The sequence below is a fragment of the Hyla sarda genome, chromosome 9 (assembly GCF_029499605.1).
Source record: "Hyla sarda isolate aHylSar1 chromosome 9, aHylSar1.hap1, whole genome shotgun sequence".
Taxonomy (NCBI): Eukaryota; Metazoa; Chordata; class Amphibia; order Anura; family Hylidae; genus Hyla; species Hyla sarda.
Genome location: NC_079197.1, coordinates 101,010,870 through 101,032,054, shown reverse-complemented (window position 1 = coordinate 101,032,054; position 21,185 = coordinate 101,010,870). Strand labels below are relative to the sequence as shown.

The 21,185-nt window shown below is 42.2% G+C and overlaps 1 long non-coding RNA gene across 1 annotated transcript in view; it reads left to right on the top strand.

Moving 5' to 3' along the window:
- The window catches only part of LOC130290783 (uncharacterized), a 42,387-nt gene extending 21,636 nt beyond the window's left edge, over nt 1-20,751 (top strand). The window contains exons 2-4 of the long non-coding RNA XR_008847696.1: nt 18,087-18,178; nt 18,252-18,278; nt 20,491-20,751. This is a non-coding gene — a long non-coding RNA (uncharacterized LOC130290783). The remainder of the gene's footprint in view (nt 1-18,086; nt 18,179-18,251; nt 18,279-20,490) is intronic.
- The last annotated feature ends 434 nt before the right edge of the window (nt 20,752-21,185 follow it).

Below are 21,185 nucleotides of genomic sequence, written 5' to 3'. Positions count from 1 at the left end.
TCTGTTTGTGCACTTTCGTTTTTTCCTCCTTACCTTTTAAAAATCATAACCCTTTCAATTTTGCACTTAAAAATCCATATGAGAGTTTATTTTTCGTTCCACCAATTCTACTTTGTAATTACATCAGTCGTATTACCCCAAAATCTACAGCAAAACGGGAAAAAAAATAATTGTATGACATAGTTGAAGAAAAACACCATTTTGTAAATTTTGGAAGCTTCCGTTTCTACGCTGTACATTTTTCGGTAAAAATTACACTTTATCTCTATTCTGTAGGTCCATACGATTAAAATTATACCCTACTTATATAGGTTTGATTTTGTCGTACTTTTGGAAAAAATCATAACTACATGCACGAAAATGTATTCATTTAAAATTGTCCTCTTCTGAGCCCTATAACCTTTTTATTTTTCCACAGGGTGGTATGGGGGCTAATTTTTAGTGATCTGAAGTTTTAATCGGTACCAATTTTCTTTTGATCAGACTTTTTGATCGCATTTTATTCCTTTTTTTATGGTATAAAAAGTGACCAAAAATACGCTATTTTGGAATTTGAATTTTTTTTGCACGTAGGGGGACTTTTAGGAGGAATCATTTCATTCCTCATACAGATCAATAAGGTTCCAAACAATCCCATTGATCTGTGTGCTCTGCGCTCGATTGATAAAGCCCTGCCAGGCTTTATCATTCTGAGCACCGGAGCCGGCATGAAAGGAGAGGTAAGCCCTCAGGCTACCTCCACAGATGATCGCCCCCAAACCCCCCCCCCCGTGATCGCACTGTGGGGGGGGGGGAGGGCGATCCAAGCCACTGGACCTCCAGGGACAGAATAAAGGCACCTTTAGATGCCGCTGTCAACTTTGACAGCGGCGATGTAAATGGTTAACGGCCGGCCGTGGCGATCGCCGCATGTCGGCTATTAGCTCCTGCCCTCAGCTACATGAATCAGCTGGGGGCCGGCCGGTATCACGCGGGCTCGAGTCAGGAGCCCGTGTCATACCCCGTTAACGGCACATGGACGAGCATAGACGTCCATGGTTGTTAACGGGTTAAATGACTCTCTAGCAAAACCTAATGATAGACTATGGTGCGCAAGTTCATACATTTTAAAGTCACCAAATCTACGGACTGAACTAGTCGCTGCAATTGATTCCTGTTTTCTCACAAACCAAGGATCGGTTCCTTTGGACACTACACTGTGGTCCACTTTTAAATCAGTCGTGAGGGGCCATCTTATTAGTCAGAACTCTTTTCTTAAACAATCAACAGCGGCTAAACGACTGTATAAATACTGAGTTGACCGACCTGCACAGACGTAATAAAATCTTGTATTCTCCAGATCTGGCTGCTCGTATTTCCTCCCTCACTGAGGAGTTCTGATCAATGGATCTCTACAGATTTGATTTGGCCTTGCGTCGTATGAAGATAAACTTTTACTGGCATGCTAACAAGCCTGGTGCTCTATTAGCAAGGCAATTAATGAGGAAGCAGAAACATGGTAGGATATCTTATCTGAGTGGTCCTTCTGGAACAAAAATTATGGACCCTAAGGGGATTGCAGACTCCTTTGTGCTTACCATGCTGATCTTTAAAATCTAGCTCTTTCTCCTCACACTCCTCAACCTACCTCATCTTCTATTTCTTCTTCTTGTCAACAATTCATCTTCCATCTCTTTCTCATCTTCAAATCTCTGTTCTTACTTCTCCCTTTACTCTGGAGGAAATTACCTCCGCTCTGAAATCTTTAAAATCTTCCAAATCTCCTGGTCATGAGGGACTTACCAATGAGTTTTACATAACCCATTACTAGCACCCCATCTTCTGCATCTCTTTAATGAGATTGCTTCTACTGGCTCTATACCTACGGAGATGCATGATGCCAGTTAAAAAGCCCTACTTCTCCCCCAATTTTCATCCCATTTCCCAATTGAATGGGGACTTAAAACTTTATGCTAAATTATGGGCCAACCGTTTAGCGAATGTCCTGTCTTCTTTGATATCTATGGACCAGGTCTGATTCGTTAACGGGAGACAAACACTCGATGGCACCAGGAGATTTCTTAATCTTATTTCAGTGGCTAATCCCGGTCGGACGCCTTCTCTCCTCCTCTCTTTGGACTCGGAAAACACGTTCGACCGCATCCATTGGGGCTATCTTAGAGAGGTGATGCTGAAATTTAACTTCCCTGAGCCCTTAATTAGAGCCATTATGGCCCTTTACACAAGTCCATTTGTGAGGGTTTATACCGGAGGGGCCCTCTCTAAAAGCTTCCCTATTACTAATGGCACCCGTCAAGGGTACTCTCTATCACCCCTAATATTCGTGCTTGTGAATGGAGCCATTTGCTCACCATATTTGGAATTCCCCTGACATTGATGGCATATCCATGGGAGGCATAGACCATCGTATTGTGCTCTTTGCCGACGATGTGAACTTATCCATAACCAACCCTAGCACATCGTTACCAGTGGTTATGTCCATTCTCTTCTCCTTTAGTGGGGCTAGTTATTACAAGTTAAATTCCTCCAAATCCATCATTCTACCCATTAATTTAAATACTAATGCAGTACATTCTTTACAAATTGAATATCCCTTTATATGAGCGACGGATCACATTACCTATCTGGGAATTAGACTGACTCCTACCTCTACCACTCTCTTATCATCTAACGTAAAAATTCTTATCAAACAGCTAAAACAAGATATGGCATTGTATACTAAGATCCCTATGTCTTGGGTGGGATGTGCGGCTGTTACTAAAATGTTTTTACTTCCTAAAGCTCTCTATTTTGAAATCTTCCTATTCCCTTCCCTCTTTCTGTTCTTCAGCATCTTCAGTCCCTCATTATGAGCTTTTTATGGAACTATTATAGGGCTAGGGTATCGGCACACATTCTGCATAAACCTGTTAAGGAAGGAGGTTTGGGTTGTCCAGACCTGACTAGTTATAATAGAGCCCCTGTCCTAACACAACTCAAGAAATGGTTGCATGATGATACAGCTACTCATTGGGTTCACATGGAATGCAATATTCTTAATGTTCCTTCCCTTAAAGGGGAATTCCAGGCAAAAACTTTTTTTAATATATCAACTGGCTCCGGAAAGTGAAACAGATTTGTAAATTACTTCTATTAAAAAATCTTAATCCTTCCAATAGTTATTAGCTTCTGAAGTTTTCTGTCTAACTGCTCAATGATGATGTCACGTCCCGGGAGCTGTGCGTGATGGGAAAATATCCCCATAGGAGCTGCACAGCTCCTGGGACGTGAGTCATCAGAAAGCAGTTAGACAGAAAACAGCAACTCATCTTCAGAAGCTAATAACTATTGGAAGGATTAAGATTTTTTAATAGAAGTAATTTACAAATCTGTTTAACTTTCCGGAGCCAGTTGATATATATAAAAAAGTTTTGGCCTGGAATACCCCTTTAAGAATTTGTTGTCGTCAATTTTCTTGCAGCGCAGCTTTCTTTCCAAGTTATAGTCCTACGATTCAGGCATGCCTTTCAATGTGGCTTTATGCCATTAGGAACATATAATACGACACCTCTTACGGTTATTCAATATTTATTACCTAACACTGATCTGTCCCCTTGGGTTGAGGCTGGCATATCTTCTCTTGGTGATATTAGTGACAATTATACACAATGCTCATTTACTGAGATATTCACACAATTCCACCTTTCTAAAAAGGAGTTTTTACAACTTAGGCACTTACTCCGTGTCTCACATGGAACTCCTCTGCATCCCATGTCGCATACAATTCTTACTTCCTCAAAATAGTCTCTGACAAAGGAGGGATTTCCAGGGCTTACCTAGCTCTTTTGACACAATTGAACCCTCTCACACTAGCTTATCAAAAGGCCTGGGAGCAGGATTTAGGTACTTCTTTCATCCAAGAGCAATGGGAGTGGCTGTACTCTCTTTCACCTAGGTTATCTCACAACGTGGGTCATTTAGAATCATCTAGGAAATTATTGTATCGCTGGTACATGATACCTACTCGCCTAGCAAAAGTTTATCCTGGTACCTCACCACTATACTGGTGCTGCAAGGTTGCCATTGGCTCGCTACTTCATATATGGTGGTCATGCCTGTTGCTCGGAAGCTTTTGGGAGGATGTTTATGCATTGTTGAAAACACTGGTATCTGAACCTTTCCCTTGGGGCCTGGGGTTGCCTTATTGTCCTTTCACCTGGATTCATTACCCTTTCCTAGCTTAATAATAGCTTTCCACATTTTATCCATTGCTAGAGTATCCATAGCTAGGAATTGGAAGTCCCATGATGTTGCTTCTATAGCTGAACTCACGAACCAACTTAGGCACATGTGTACCATGGAAAATATGATTCTTGATAGGTTGGAATCTTCTCGACATAATGTACTTAAGCACCGTACATGGGAGTCTTTAGAGAAGGCTCTGCAGACGTAGCTCCTTAAATTATGGAGAATCTTACCAATAGCTCTACCTGTATCTGTGTTGTTTCTTTATGATTCTGCACTGGCTTTATACTTGGACACCTACTTGTTTTTTCTATTGTTATTGATTGTTACTTTAGTGCTTATTGCGCTATGTGTTCTTGTTTTTCTGGACCTGCGAGTCCGTAATATACTGTTATCTTATAAAGTTTTGAATAAAGAAAACAAAAAACTTACATATGAACAAACATACATATGGGTTGAACACCAGTCAAAAATAAACAAAAGCAAAGGTACAACATAGGCAGCACCTCTAGATGAAAAAAACACATGGAGGGAGCATGTATAATTATCACACATGAACAAACACATAAACAACACAAAAATAATCCACAATAAAAAATATATATAAATAAACTCCATATAAATCCAACATGGGTAACAACTCCATGTGAACGACTGCATACAGGAGGTCACATGAATCAAATTTAATCATCAGTATGTATTCTTAATCATTTCATTTCAGCCCTCAATACACACCTTGTTCACAAGTTTTACATGCATCCCAAGGTGTCATAAAGCAAACAACTAACATTTGCAGCGCTTTAAGTATTTACGTTATGCCAATTTTTCCCCCCACTATTTTTCTGAGCTTGTAACATGAGCAGAAACTACAACGAACACTTGAATCACTTTATGGATACAGTATATGACAAATAACAGGGCTTTGGTTGAGCACAATGAGAATACATTCAGTGAATACCTCTATTCTAATAACTCTTTTGGCCAATTAGGTTTAACTAAGATTGGATAGGGTCCCAGTTGAGGGATTTTCTCTTTACTAGCTCTACATGCCTCAGTAGTTCATATCAGCAAGTTTATATCTGTGTCCATATTGCACAGTAAGTAATTCACTTACCCGTACATATCATGTATATCTTGTATAGTGACATATTAAAATGTCCTGCTGATAATATACTGACAGTATATACAGTATATAATGACAGTATACAATGGAGGCTGAATAAACAGCAGACATAAAGCCATAGATCCGGAAACCTGTCCTGTTCATAGATGTCAAATTTGTTATATTTTGGCATATATCTAAAGCAGTTCCAAATTAAATTAGTCCTTTTAGTTGCTTGTTCTAGATACTGCCTCTTCCATCAATGTGATGCAGAAAAATAAACAGGATTTATGAAACTACACAACTTTTCTTCAGTGGCCTAGGCTTTGTCTTTCATGAACCCACTAGAGACATGCATTTCATTAGAAGTATGCCAGAAACAAAGTGCACACAACTAAGTTTCCCCATTATAGTAATTTATTTTATTTTTTTCATTTTAGCTAAAGCTGGAAAAGATGAAACCACATTGAAACCCCTAAAATAGGGCCTGCTTATAGATGTTAAAAGCACTTTGCAAATTAAAATAAAATGTTAATGATACCATATGTTGAACGGCGTGAACGTAAAGAAAAAAAAAAGTCCAAAATAGCTGCTTTTTTTTAAAATAACATTTTATTCCAAAAATTTTTTATAAAATATGTATTAAAAGTTTTATATAAGCAAATATGGTATCAATAAAAAGTACAGATCACAGCGCAAATAAATAGCCCTCATACCGCCGCTCATATGGAAAAATGAAAAAGTTATAGGTCTTCAAAATGTTTGGATTTTAAACGTACTAATTTGGTTCAACAGCTTGCGATTTTTTTTAAGCGCAACAGTAATAGAAAAGTATGTTATTATGGGTATCATTTTAATCGTATTGACCCAAAGAATAAAGAACACATGTCCTTTTTACCGTAAATTGTATGGCGTGAAAGTGAAACCTTCCAAAATTTGCAAAATTGCGGTTTTCTTTTTAATCTCTCAATTTCTTTTAAATTTTTATTTGAATCTATTCGCCCAATCTCCACACTCATCGTCTCCATCTCCATCAAGTTTTACAGCGTCTCCGAGACAACCAACTCTATGCAAAACTTGAATAGTGTACTTTTGAAAAGACCAATCTACCTTTTCTGGGGTATATTGTTAACAGTCAAGGACTTTAAATGAATCCTAACAAATTATCCGCTGTACTGGAGTGGCCTCAACCTTCTGGTCTGAAAGTGATTCAGCGCTTCCTTGGCTTTGCCAATTATTACCGGCAGTTTATTCCCCACTATTTCACCTTGGTTGCCCCCATCGTGTCTCTTACCAAGAAAACTGCCAATCCGAAGCTCTGGACTCCAGAGGCCGAGGAAGCCTTCAAGCACTTAAAGTCTGCCTTCGCTTCTGCTCCGGTGTTGTCAAGACCGGATCCGGACAAGCTGTTTACTTTGTAGGTGGATGCATCTTCAGTTGGTGCAGGAGCAGTCTTGACACAAAGATCTTCCAAGGGCAGGACTGTGACTTGCGGATTTCTCTCTAAGACTTTCTCTCCAGCGGAGAGAAATTGTACTATAGGAGATTGTGAGCTTCAGGCTATTACGTTGGCCTTGAAGAATGGCGACATCTCTTAGAGGGCTCAGTGCATCCAATAACCATCTACACGGATCACAAGAATTTACTCTATAATTTATTCTATCTTCAGTCTGCTCATTGTCTCAACCCTCGACAGGCTCGCTGGTCCCTATTCTTCTCCAGGTTTAACTTTTTTATTCATTTCAGTCCAGCAGAGAAGAATCTTCAGGCTGATGCTCTATCAAGATCTTCTGAAGTACAAGACCTGGAATCACACCTTCAACATATTGTTCCTCCTGATCGTCTTATATCCCCAGCACCAGCAAGTATTCAGCATCGGCCCCCTGGGAAGACTTATGTATCTCCTCGTCTGAGACTCAGAATATTTACGGTATCTGAAAATCCTTGCAACTAATATCCCAACAATATTGTTGGCCCACTCGGAAACGAGATGTCATAGACTTTATTTGTTCCTGCTCAGTCTGTGCCCGGGACAAAACACCACATGCAAAGCCAGCCAGTCTTCTACATCCTTTACCTGTTCCTGACCTGCCCTGGACTAAAATTGCAATGGACTTTATTACAGACCTTCCTCCCTCTAGTGGCAATACGGTCATCTGGGTAGTTGTGGATCGATTTTCTAAGATGGCTCCCTTTGTGCCCTTGCCGGTTTTACCATCTGCACCACAACTCGCTAAACAGTTACTTTCCCATATCTTCCGTCTCCATGGATTACGACACATGTTGTTTCTGATGGGGAGTCCAGTTTGTTTCTAAATTCTGGATGGCACTTTGCTCACATCTTCAAGTTAAGCTGGATTTCTCCTCTAATGGTCAAGTTGAGAGGGTGAATCAGGTCTTGGGAGATTTCCTTCGCCACTTTGTTTCTGCCCGCCAAGATGACTGGGCCGATCTACTACCCTGGGCAGAGTTTTCGTACATCCATAAGGATATTGAATCCACAGGATCTTCACCTTTCTTTGTAGTCTATGGACTTCATCCTCATCCACCTTGCCCTTGTCTTCTCCCTCCGGTGTCCCTATGGCTGATGAACTTGTACGGATCTTCTCCTTCATCTGGAAGAAGACTCGTCTCTCCCTTCTTTGTGCCATGACGCGTATGAAATTTCAAGCGGCCAATAAAAGGCGTCCTCCTCCCGAATTCTTACCCGGGGACAAAGAGTGGTTTTTATCTAAATACATCCGCTTCCAAGTACCCTGTTACAAACTGGGTCCATGCTATTTGGGTCCTTACAAAGTCAAGAAACACCTAAATCCAGTGGCTTATTCTCTTCATCTCTCTTCCTCACCTTCACGTCTCCCTCTTGAAACCCGTCATCTATAACCACTTCTCTAAAAAGGACGTTTCTCCTACTCCCATCTCGGGTACCTCGGATGTATATTCAGTCAAAGAAATTCTGGACTCCAAACTCATCAGAGGAAAATGTTTCTTTCTTGTAGATTGGGAGGGTTCGGACCAGAGGAGAGGTCTTGGGAACCACAGGATAATATCCTAGATCAGGGTCTTCTTGAGCCGTAAATAGAAGGGGAGACCAAAGGGGGGGTACTGTTACACACTGCGCTCTGGCCGCAAGCACCGGCCATGAGCGCAGTGTCCCCGACCACCAGGATTCGCATTGCGGGATGTATCCGCATGCGAATCCCGTCCAGTCACTCACCTCGTCCTGCTCCTGCAGCTCTCTCACTCTCTCAGCTCCGGCGCGCACGTCCCCATCCCTTTGGGCGCACGCGCCAGAGCTTTGAATTTTAAAGGGACAGTACGCCCATAATTAGTAAAAGCACCTGATTGCACATTATAAGTTGTTGCACCTCCCACACACCCCTGCCGGATCTTCAGTGCCTATTGCCTGAGAGAAAGCGTTCCCTGTTGCCTGTTTTGCCATACCCGTGTATCCAGACCTTCCTGCTACGTTTTTTGACTACGAACTGCCTTGACCTTCTGCTACGTTGACTACGCTACAGCCTTCTCCTTCAGTACCTCGCCTTGCCCAGTTACCTGTGTGGTCGAGCTGTGTCGGGGGAAGAGACCTGGGTGTTGTCTGCCGGTGCAAGCCCATCCTGCCTTGTGGCAGGCTCTGGTGAAGACCAGCGGCACCTTAGACTCCGCTCCCCGATACGGTCTGAGTCATCAGCCACACAGGTAGAGGATCCACATCCAGTTCCATTACATCTACCTGGAATAATACGCACCTGGAATAACAAGGCACTCCTATACCAATATAGTAATGACCACATATGCATTTTTGTAGATAGAAGTAACAATGCCAACTTCAGCCTAAGAGCCTTTTTTACATTCCTCTTTATCTACCAGCCTTAAAAAAAATCAGTATTCCATAACATGTCCAAAACTGGTGTAAATTTTGTAGGATGAGTAGAATCTGTATTTTATAATCATTACAGAACAGTAAGGAATGTAATGAAGCTGGATGTGGATCCTCTAACCTGTGTGGCTGATGACACGGACCGTATCAGGGAGCGGAGTCTAAGGTGCCGCTGGTTTTCACTAGAGCCCGCCGCAAGGCACAATGAGCTTGCTGCGGCAGGCGACACCCAGGTCGCTACCCCTGACACGGCTCGACCACACAGGTAGCTGGGCAAGGCGAGGTACCGAAGGACAAGGCAGTAGCGTAGTCAAATGTAGCAGAAGGTCAAGGCAGGCGGCAAAGGTTTGGAGTCTAATAACATAGCGGAAGGTCTGGATACACGGGTAAGGCTAACAGGCTATAGGGAACGCTTAATCTCAGGCTAGGGGCACTGAAGATCTGGCAGTGAAGTGTGGGAGGTGCAGGAGGGACTTTATAAGATAGTGTCTGGTACGAACAGTAATTATGGGCGTACTGGCCCTTTAAATTCCAGAGCTCCGGCGCGCACGCCCTAGGAGACGGGGACGCACGTGCCGGAGCTCAGACACAGGAGAGGAGGCGGCAGCTGTACATGGTGAGTGACAGGCCGGGATTCACATGTGGGCACGTCCCTCGATGTGAATCCTGGCCCCGTCGGCAGACGGGGACACAGAGACTCTGCGCTCACGGCCGTATGTGTCCACTTGTGCTAGTGTTTAGCCTTTTATTAAAAACTCTTTTATGACACCTGTTTTCCATCAAAATTCTCACTACGTTGCCCCAGCCACAAGCCCAGATGACATCAGGGCTGATCGTCAGGGCAGGAGTCAGAGTAGACCACCCTATCAAAAAGCAGGGAGGCAGTTAGGCTCACCATCGGGGTCCTGTGCTTTGGAGAGCACTCAGTTGAACCCTTAAGGACACAGCCCATTTCACTGTATAGTTTGAGACATATTTATGACATATTTATCTGTAACTTAAAAGCTTTTCTCTTATCTCTTACCACTCAGGGCTCTGTACTACAGAGCAAAAAATTTTTTTTTAGTTGAGTCTATTGGTACAAGCAGAGAAAGGGGTCCAATTGAAAACAGAAATCAGTAGAGCAAAAGGTCACATAATGGATGTGGTCCCTTTACATGTACTGATGACGAGGCATCTGGAAATAGGAGATGTAAAGTGTACAGCAGTGTAGACCTTGTGCCAGCCAAGAGGCACTGTGAAGCAGCTGATCTTTAGTTGGTTACAGGGATAAAGAGATTATCTAATAATCTCTTCATCATCCCTGAGTGCCATAATGATACTTATTGGGAAAGTGGGAAACACTGTAGAGTTTTGCTACACAGAAGCATCAAAATCATAAGAGGTGACCTTATATTTTTATTTCAAAATTTTCTGCAAAACAATGAATCTTGTTTTCAATTTGTTTGCATTTTAGCCTAAAGAAAATGTATAATCACAAAATTGCATACAATAAAACTTGGGTGGGTTTTATTGTTACTATTAAAATAAATACACTGGCCAAGAGTGTAGTCACAATGGCTGAGATTTCATGTCTTCTGTAGCTCACTCATCTGCTTTGCCATATAGATTTGGGCAGGATAAGGAGAGTGTTTTCATTATCATATTATCATTGGAGGGGAGGAGGAGGGGGCGAGTTCACTGCTTCAGTCCTAGAAGAGGCAAAATAACACAAATATAAGCCTTTGTATACATGTCCCTTGCCACTCCTTGGATTCTTGGGGTGGGGACTTTCTGGAGACTGTATGAATGTTTGACATTTCTCTGTTAAAGGGGTTTTAGGAGGGTATAAAGTAAAAATCACAAACAAGCGATATTTAATTAACTATTTAATGATATTTAGTTTTGTGACATATGCGCCAATTGCGTGAATCACATTGGGTGTCCTATGACGCATGATGTGATACCCATATTAGCATTATAGATGTAGCTGCTAACTCCCTGTGCCATTTTATTATCCCACCTTCATCACCCCCTGCAACATTTCCGTCATCCCTTCATCTTCCCCATGTTACTTTTTTCCCCTTGATCAGCCTTCCTCCTTGGCACTGACAAGTGATGTCCTTCCACTCTGCTCCTTGGCACCACATCAGAGGCTTCATTCTTCTGTCCCAGCAGCCACCACTGCTCTCCGATTTAAAGTGGGCAGGCCGTGATTCTGGCTGCTACTTCAAGATCAGATCACTGTAGCGGCACCCAGTTTTGAAAGCACTGACAAGGACACTCCAAAAAACGAGTAAAGGAAGATATATATATATATATATATATATATATATATATATATATATATATATATATATATATAAAGAAAACAGCCACAACATTCACAGAAAAAAAACTGGCCCAGACTTGCTAAAACTGTCAAATTATTAATAAATCTGCTATATTACCCCTAAGTCATACCATTGTTTTGGAAAGCTGCACCACCTGGCCAACAAGGTGCAGAAAATACACAAGCATGTCTAAAAAAAACATAAATGCAGCGCAAGGAATAATTCTGGAACATTTGCAATAGTAAATCTGTGCCATCATTAACCGACTTTTGTAATGGAACTAAAATTAAATACTTTTAATTGAATAGATTTTTACAAATAAAATATGGCTTAAAAAACAGTTACTAGCCTTATTTGTTCTAGTATTGTTCTAAATTAACTTATAATGGGTACAGCCACATTAGAGTACTTGATCAAATACATCGGTTGGCTGCTGCTTATTATGTGACAGTGTTTTCTGGAACTAGATAGCCGACCTTTGAAGTATTTCACAATGTTTTTTTCTTTTGGTTCATTGAGTTCTGCTGTAGATAATTCTACAGGTTCAAAACAACATGCTTTATTTGACTAAGACGTCACTCCTGTTTTCCAGCTGTGGAGCTGGAGGATTCTTTACTATGTGTTTTACCATTGATCAGTGGCGTACCTACCATTTGGCGAACCCGGCCCCCGCCGGTGGCGCACACCTGGTGGAGGCGCATGCTGCCAAACAGATCAGGTCGCTGACATAGTTAAATAATGAAGACCTGCAGATTGTAATGTGACGGGTCGGGCTCAGCAGGATCGGCTGCCGAAGCACAGCAATCAGCAGCGATCAATCCTAATTGCTGCCTGCGGCTGTGCCGCATCCCACGTCCTTTGTTCAAAAGCGCAGGGGAGCCAAGCTGACGTCGCATCAAGTATGACGTGATTCCCTATGCACCTCCACATCATATTAAGGAGGAAAGCTGTGACCCGCGCACTGCTGCTGAGCGTGGGCCTGGCTTGTATTATCTGGATCACCCGTGCAGTAAGGAGATACCAGGGAGCTGCTGGGAGTGCAAACTTAGGTAACAAATAGGTAAGATTTGACCAAGGATGGGGACCAGGGGGACCAGGGGGGTTGTTGCTGAGAGGACAAAGGGGGGGGGTTGTTGCTGAGGGGACCAAGAATGGGGCCCTGGGGGGGGAAGTGTTGTTGAGGGGACCAGGGGTGGGGCCCTGGGGGGTGGGGGTATTGTTATGGGGACCAAGGATGGGGGGGGGGGGTTTGTATATGTATGATTGATAGATGTGTGCACGTGTGTACATCTATCTTGCATACACACATCTATCATACATAGCTCTACCATGCATACATGCATCTTTCATGTATTGGGGGGCCAGGGAGAGGTTGCGGCTCACACCACCGATGGGTTGAGGAATATTGGTTTAGAGTGGTGTTCTCTAATCTGCTGCTCTCCAGTTGTTGCACAACTACAACTCCTATCATGTTCTGACAGCCTTCTGGAGCAGAACTTAGGGGTCTGGGGAGGGAGGCACAGGAGCATGAAGAGGATTAGGGGTCTGGGAAGTGGGGCAGGGGCCCATTGAGAGGACTTAGGGGTTGAGGGGATAGAACAGAGGAGAGGCAGTGTTATATTCAGAGGTAACAGCGTGTGGCAGTATTATATTCAAGGCATAGTGTGTGGCAGTATTATATACAGAGGTAACAGCGTGTGGCAGTAATGTATTCAGGGCATAGTGTGTGGCAGAATTACATTCAGAGGTAACCGTGTGTGGCAGAATTATTTTCAGGGCTTAGTATGTGGCAGTATTATATTCAGGGCGTAGTATGTGGCAGAATAATATTCAGAGGTAACAGTGTGTGGCAGTATTATATTCAGGGCGTAGTATGTGGCAGTATTATATTCAGGGCACAGTGTATGGCAGGGAGTATATTTAGGTGGTACAGTGTCTGGCAGGGTTATAATGATAATTGTCTTCAAACAAAGGATGAGGATCTGCTGACAAAGTGAGGAATCAGTGATGTCCGGGCCTCAGACTCTGCAGAGGAAGAAGTCCTGTCCTCTGGACCAGATGAAGAAGAAAAGAAAAGACAACAGAAAAGACGTGCCTCAAGTCAGTGATATCATTGTGTGTTCTCCTAACTGTCCCATCAGAGTAGTAGTCTCTTGTAGGTTCTGCAGTAATTATGGGTGAAAATGTACCCTAATCTGTGGCTCTCCAGCTGTTACAAAACTACAACTTCCATAATGCCTGAGACTCTCCAGACATGATGTGAATTAATAGCTTTGCAACAACTGGAGAGCCACTTGAACCAAGGTGATCAGTGATGGTCCTAGCAGTCGGACTCCCATCAAAAAAGATGGACTGCTTATTCTAAAATGCCCGGGCCTATTTTTGGTCCCAGTCCATCCCTTGCGTGGGGGGGGGGGGGGGGGCAAGGCGGCAAGGCACTTTTTTGCATCAGGCCCTGTGGTTTCTAGCTACACCCCTGATCAGTGGGTCACCGTATCTAATCCATATAGGAGCTTACAATATCTAATCCATACAAGGGGACAGAGTATTAACCCCTTAAAGCACAACTGTCATGGATATTGTACCCCCCCCCCCCCCAGACTAATATCATGATAGTATAGTATAGATGATAAAACTTGTAATGCGCTCATTCCCATTGTCTGCCACCAGCGCCGTGCACCTGTGCCGTGCTAGAGGCAGGGAGTGAACGAGCTCTCTGCCCCTAGTGAAAGCAAAAGCAGCGCGTCTCCGGCACTGTACTGTATTTTTCACTATTTTTTTTGTCCCCATAGGAGACTATTAGAATTGATCCAGGCTGATGAGGCTTCTTGTAGCATTGAAACACCGATTGGACGGTGAGGAGGCAGGTAGGGGCCTTCTGCTGTCCTCTCAGCTGATTGGAACCTCATGATTTCATAGCGGGTGTGCCGATCAGCTCTGGCTAGCAGCTTGGATTGTCGGATGCTGTGCACTCAGCTGCCCCTTTGTCATTTAAGGGTTAAATACAGCTAATGCAAGATAAGAATGTAAGATATACATGTATTGTTTTTTGCTAAAATAATGTAATTATTTTTTTGTGGGGGGGGGGGGGGGGGGGGCGCTGACACAGCACCTCACCAGGGAAACAAGGGGAACTAGGTACACCTCTGCTATTGATGGAACTAATACACTCAATAATGAGCTTTTTACAATCTGCATGCTTGTGGCTGCTAAATAATCATCATTATCTTTTTGTGCAAATGTTCTCTTTGTATATTATCAGTACTATTGCAGCACATAATGGTTTACCAAGAATCCGACTTACCAAAAATTCCTAAACAGGAAAATGCAAGTGTTATCGTATATGACAGGCTAAAGGTACAGATCCGTAAATGTTCAACCACTCAAAAGAGTGTAGATTGATCCCTATGATGCTGTGAGTTTGGGCAGTAAACCTCTGGTGTGACCTTTACTATGCTTGTAGAAAACTAGTCTTACACATCTTTAAGATTTTCGGAGGACTGTAAGCACACTATAATTTCAATGTTTTAATGTTATTGCCATTTAAAAAAAACTTTTGACATGTGAAAACTTTTGATCGCACCTGGTCTCAGTCCTGAAATCATTTTCTCATTATTATTTTTTTGTTGTTGTTGCAGAGAACATGGGTACTAGCTGCTTGACTGTTTCGTCCACAGTATCCCACTGTTACCGTCACTTGTTCCAGACTTAAATGAATTTGAAATTGTACATAGAGACCTAACTAGAGACTGTGAGATTTGTTGCTGTCATAATTAGTCATTACAAAAAAATCTAACAGAGTTGTTCTACATCACAATCCTGCAGCACGAGCTACGACAAAATGGAGCAGTAAAGTATCATCACCCCCGACAGGGCCTGACCCTATGCAAGTTGAGATATTGATCATTGTGGCATACAGGAAATGTCAGGAACATTCACTTGTCTCCTGTGACCACATTGACTCCACTAAAAGGCCCATGTAGACATTTGTAATACATAGATATATCGGTCACCAGGCGTTATCATTGCTGAGATTTCCAAACGTTTTATTTCATGTCGTATTAGTGGAAAGTGACCTGTTGTGTTTGTGGAAGCTCTGGAATCCCGCAGGAGAAGGATCACTCAGTCCTCTGGCGGGCAGCCAAGTACAACTTGTTCTAAAGCAGAGAATCTCTATGAAGCAGCATTATCAAGTGAGACGGGTCATGCTGGCAGGAGGTGGTTCAGACTGTTGATTAGCTGAGTTGTTACGGCACAGGCCAAAGCAAATCAAATGAATTGTTTGTACACTACATGGTAAACATCTCTATATAATGCAAACATATTCAGGTGTTTTATGGTCTATTACAAGGCCCAGGTCAGCTAGTTCCTTCTTATGTATGCTTGGGTAGCGCTTGAAAAGTTAAAGCATAACTTGGTCTGGTTGTTAACTGTTAAACAAGCAAAAGAAACAACAGTCAGCGCTTAAAAGGTGCAAAGTGACAAAAGCTTAATGGTCTTGTTTTTGTGTTATTGCAGCTTGCTCCTTTTTCTCACTGTTTAGAAGTTAGGCTTTGTTCACATCTGTGTTGTGACATCTTTTATAAAGGAAGGCACAATGTTTGGACACGCGATGGACAACAGCAGCGCCCAACGCACCCTGATGACTTATAATGGGGCCTGTCGGATTCTAAGGAGTCTGTCGGTTGTTATGAGGGGAAGATACGGCTGTATACAGCATTGCTTTTCCTGTCAAAATGCCTCTACAGTGCTGTAAAAAAGTATGTGCCCCTTCCTTATTTATTTGCACATTTGTCACACTAAATTGTTTCAGATCATGAAACAAATTTTAATATTATACAAAGATAACCAGAAGAAACAAAAAATGTAGTTTTCAAGTCATCATTTAGTTGATTATGGCAAGAAAGCTATCCAAACCTTTACGGCCCTATGTAAAAAAAAGTAATTGCCCCCCTAAACCTAAGAACTGGGTGTGCCACCCGCACCAACAACTGCAATAAAGTGTTTGTGATAACGGGCAATTAGTCCTTCACATTGCTGTTGAGGAATTTTGGCCATTTCTTTTTTGCAGAATTGTTTTAATTCAGTAACATTGGGGAGTTTTTGAGCCATTTTTAGGTCAGGCCACAGCATATGAATTAGATTCTATCTAGGCTTTGACTTGGTCACTCCAAAACCTTCATTTTGTTTTTTAAGTAATTCAGAGGTGGACTTCAGCTTGAGGTCACAAGCTGATGGCTGGACATTCTCTTTTAGGATTATTTGGTAGAGAGTAGAATGCACGGTTCCATCAATCACCACCACCATACTTGTCTGTGGTATGATGTTTTTTTTTCTAAAATGCTGTGCTATATTTATGCCAGATGTAACAAGATGCACACCTTCTGAAAAGTTAAACCTTTGTCTCTTCAGTGCACAGAATAATTTCCCAAAAGTCATGGGGGATCATCAAGATGTTTTTTTGTCAAAAGTGAGACGAGCATTTATGTTTCTTTATGGTTGGCCGAACTCTGGATGCTATTTCTACTTTTCTTATGGTTAAGTCATAAATATTAACCTTAAAGCACAACTGTCACTAATTTGTACCCCCATAAACTACGCCCAGGATGACAAAGTTGTTAACATTTACAATTGAAGCACAACTTTTGCTGCTTTCTTGCAGCTTTGATCAGGCTAAATGCTCTATACGACAGTTAGCAACAGTCGCATAGGCACGGCCTGCTATGGCCCACGGCCGCCACACCTATCCTCTGTATGTCAGCACTGGAACCACTGTGTGATTGACACACAGCTCCCAGCGCATAGGCCCCTTTTTACATGCGGGCGTTGAGTTTTCTACTGTAGAAATAAAAACAGTGCCCGTTCTTCTGACTTACTAGAGTTCACACCGGTGATACGATGCAGGCGGCCAGTTTTCACAGCAAGCTCTCTCTCTCTCTGCTGCTGCTAGCATTACGCCGCGCACTGGGGCCATCGGGAGCTAAAACAATAAAGTACAAGAAACAGTCTAAATAGCTAACTAACTAACTAACTAACCATAATTAGTTAGTTAGTTAGATAATTAGATGGCTTTTCAGTATTATTTGTTGTTTGCTACCTTATGCTTAGCATCATGAACTACATTATAGCAATTATTAATCATTACAGTAATTGTTTCAAGCAGTCACTGCGGTTGCCTCTTAGCCATATATCATCATAGTGATACTAAAGTTTTGACAGGTTTATAAGCTTGGTCATGACTTCTCCTGTGACTTCACTTTTTCCAAACATAGGAAATGATAGTGTGGTGTGCAGCACACGGCTCTAGGTGCGCAGGAGAAAACTGACATAAATATCAGGAACATCTGCCTGACGTGTCCTTATTCTGACAGACAGAAAAGACACAAAAGCAGGAAATGGCTTCTTGAAAATAGAAATTCATTTATTACATGCAAAAGCGTTGTCTGTCTCTATATCTAGAAACACGCTATTTTCTGTATGTAGATCAGGATGCATTGATGTGCAGATGTTTGCTCTCGCTGTGAGAAGTGGGATAGTTCAAGGACATTTCTTATTGTGTTTGCTTTAGGTGCACTGAAGTGCAAGAACAAGATTTTAGTATGGAAAGGCCATTTACATGAGATGTTGATGGGAAGAACTATTTACATGTTTTTTTGATATGTAAGTGTACATAAAGCCACATAAGTTATTGTTGTATAGACTGCATTTTTACCACTATCTGTTCACATTGCAGAGCTGGGGAAACCTTAACCATAGAAGGGTAAGCACTTAACACCTTTCATTTCAAAATCTCTGTCCTTATCTGTGAATAGGAATATAATTGCTTATATCCAGAGGCTGAAAACCTTTCCAGCTCTGCCATTACAGCTGAGAGGTGGATATAATTTAGCATACAGCCCTCGGTGGGTGTTCATTTGGATGTATTGCTGATAGAGGCTTGTTAGAGCCTTACAGCAGTGCTGTCAGCAACCGACTAGTGCCAACCTGTGCCCCTTTATACCTTTCATAGCACTGTGCCACTATATACACCTCATAGGCTAGTGTTAGTCTGTGCCAGTATAAATCTCTTATTCTAGTGTAATATATGGCCATCCCCCAGCTACCTACCATAGTATACCTTGGAGTTTTGCTATGCTTGCTGCATATAGAAAGCAAGGTCTAAATGTAGTCATAAAATGGTAGTCAGCATCTGATCTTCCAACCTGCCCTTACTACTCCTCCACCCTGCAGGTTCCGCAGCCTAGATCACCCAGCAGAACAGAACTGTCATACAGAAAAAAAGACCATGTTTTAGACTCTCAGGATACACACAGTGTATGGCTCTGACCTTCGGACCCTCAAATACCAGAAAAACACCTCCGTTGCAGTTTCTGTTTATACCTAAGGCTTCTTTCACACTACCGTTGTCACGCCGGGAAAAATAGCAGGGAAAAAATAGAGATTGCGCCTTTTTCTCCCGCTACTCCAGCTGAAACACATCGGGACCCGCTGTTGACCGTTGCGCCCCAACGCCCGTTCTTGACGGGGCACAACGGCAGTGTGAAATAAGCCTAAATGGGCAAAAAACACAGCAACACTATTTTTTGGTCAAATCCTGCAAAATGAATGTACACCAGATGTAAGCCTGATTGACCCCACTAAAGTGAAATCCTTAGGCATCCATTGGTGTGGCCTTGCATAATGGAGGGCTTTATAAGGCTAGGATCCATTATGGGTTTGCCCTCTTTCAGAGTTGGACTAGAGAAATACCTGAGAAGACTTGCACAAGTTGTGTATTTTTATCCTTGGCTCAGACTAAGATAAAAGTAGGCACGGTATAGCTAGATAGGCAGGGTGCTTTAGGTCCCTTTAATTTAGAGTCCACCCACACCATTTACCACCCCGGTATCTGGCACAAATTCTTTACAATATGTACTTATACTAACTTACCTCTCCGTATGTGCTTTGGGGAGATGGCATTGTATATGCTCTTATGTCTGTTACTCATTGAAACTGGTAACAAGGATATCAGGAAACCAGAGAATTCATTAATTAGATGATTCATTATTTGAAATGGAATTGTAATTAAATTTTTTTTTGTATTGTAGGTATTTAAATTGTAATATCTGAGGATACTTTTTAACATTGCTAGTTATGGTTAACTTGAACTTGAACATCTTATCCCCTATCCAAAGGATAGGGGATAAGATGTCTGATCGCGGGGGGCCTGCTGCTGGGACCCGCCGTAATCTGCCTGCAGCAGCCCGCATTCGATGCGTAGCTGCTTCTGAAGTTTCGGAAACCGCCTGGCTTCCGAGGCAGGGACATGAAGTCACGCCCCCTCCATTAATTTCTATGGGAGGGGGCATAACGGCCGCAACGCCCCCTCCCATAGACATGACTGGAGGGGGCGTGGTGCAACATCACGTCCCCGTCTCGGAAGCCCGACGGTTTCCGAAATTTCAGATGCAGCTACGCATAGAATGCGGGCTGCTGCAGGGAGATCACGGGGGTCCCAGCGGCGGGCCACCTGTGATCAGACATCTTATCCCCTATCCTTTCGATAGGGGATAACATGTTTTTGCCCGGAATACCCCTTTAAAGGTAATGGAAGAGAGAAGAAATGACAAACAATTTATGGCCATGAACCATTAGAATTTCTATATATTACATACATTTCTTCAGTCCTTCAAAATTGTATAGAAATAGCAATTGTTTTATTAGACCATCAAAATCTGATGTCATTTTTGGACTTTACAATAGCAGACAGTATGGACATAGCTACATCTGCATTCTAAGAACGTTTCACCATTAACAATACGTCTACTGTGGAAGCTGCAAAAGCCGCTTGTTCCTGACGCCTTTGGTGATTTTTGCTCTACCAGGGGCTGTCAGAGAAACAGAGTTTGTTTATTTTGAGACTAGGATGGAAAGGATCCAAGCAGATACACAGTAGCAAAGGAAGGAAGTAATTGTGTTGTATTGTTCTGCAGTGCTCATTGCTCAAAGTGGGAAAAAGTCACAGAAAAGGAAGTTGTTGAATTTTAAGGAGGAAAATGAACGTCCTGGAACAGTCGTCGCATTGGTCTGCTTGCTGTTATTAATGAGGGTATTGTTTGACATTAATAACAAGGGAAAGGATTGTTTAAGTAGAATGTTTTAGCAACTGCAACAATTGATTTAATGCAGATTGATTTCACATTTCACACCATGTAGGAGTTCAATGTTATATCTAATTATTACATTTAAATAAATATTTGCTTGCTGTTATAATGTAATATGCTGCTTGTAGAGCAGATTTTTTAAAGCATCACTATAATTAAAGAAAAAAAAATGGCATGGAAACTTGTTAACATTTTTGATCAGTTGGGGTCTGGTTGTACCGATCACTAGAGAGAGGCAGGAGAAGCACATGGCTGAGCGCTTCTCCCCCCAACTCGCTCTCCAACAAGTCTATTAAGCCTGTCTCCTGTATCGAGACAACGAGAGTTGAGAGACAGGAGGGAAAAGTGCTCAGCTATGTACTTATTTTTGCTTCTTCTAGCAATCATAACGGATCTGAACACTCACACCATGACCGATTAAACATATGACATGTCTCTATGACATGTCAAAAAGTTTTTTGAAGCTGATAGTAATGCTTTAAACTTGTCTTTAGTATTGTGTTGGAGATTAGCAATATTACGTG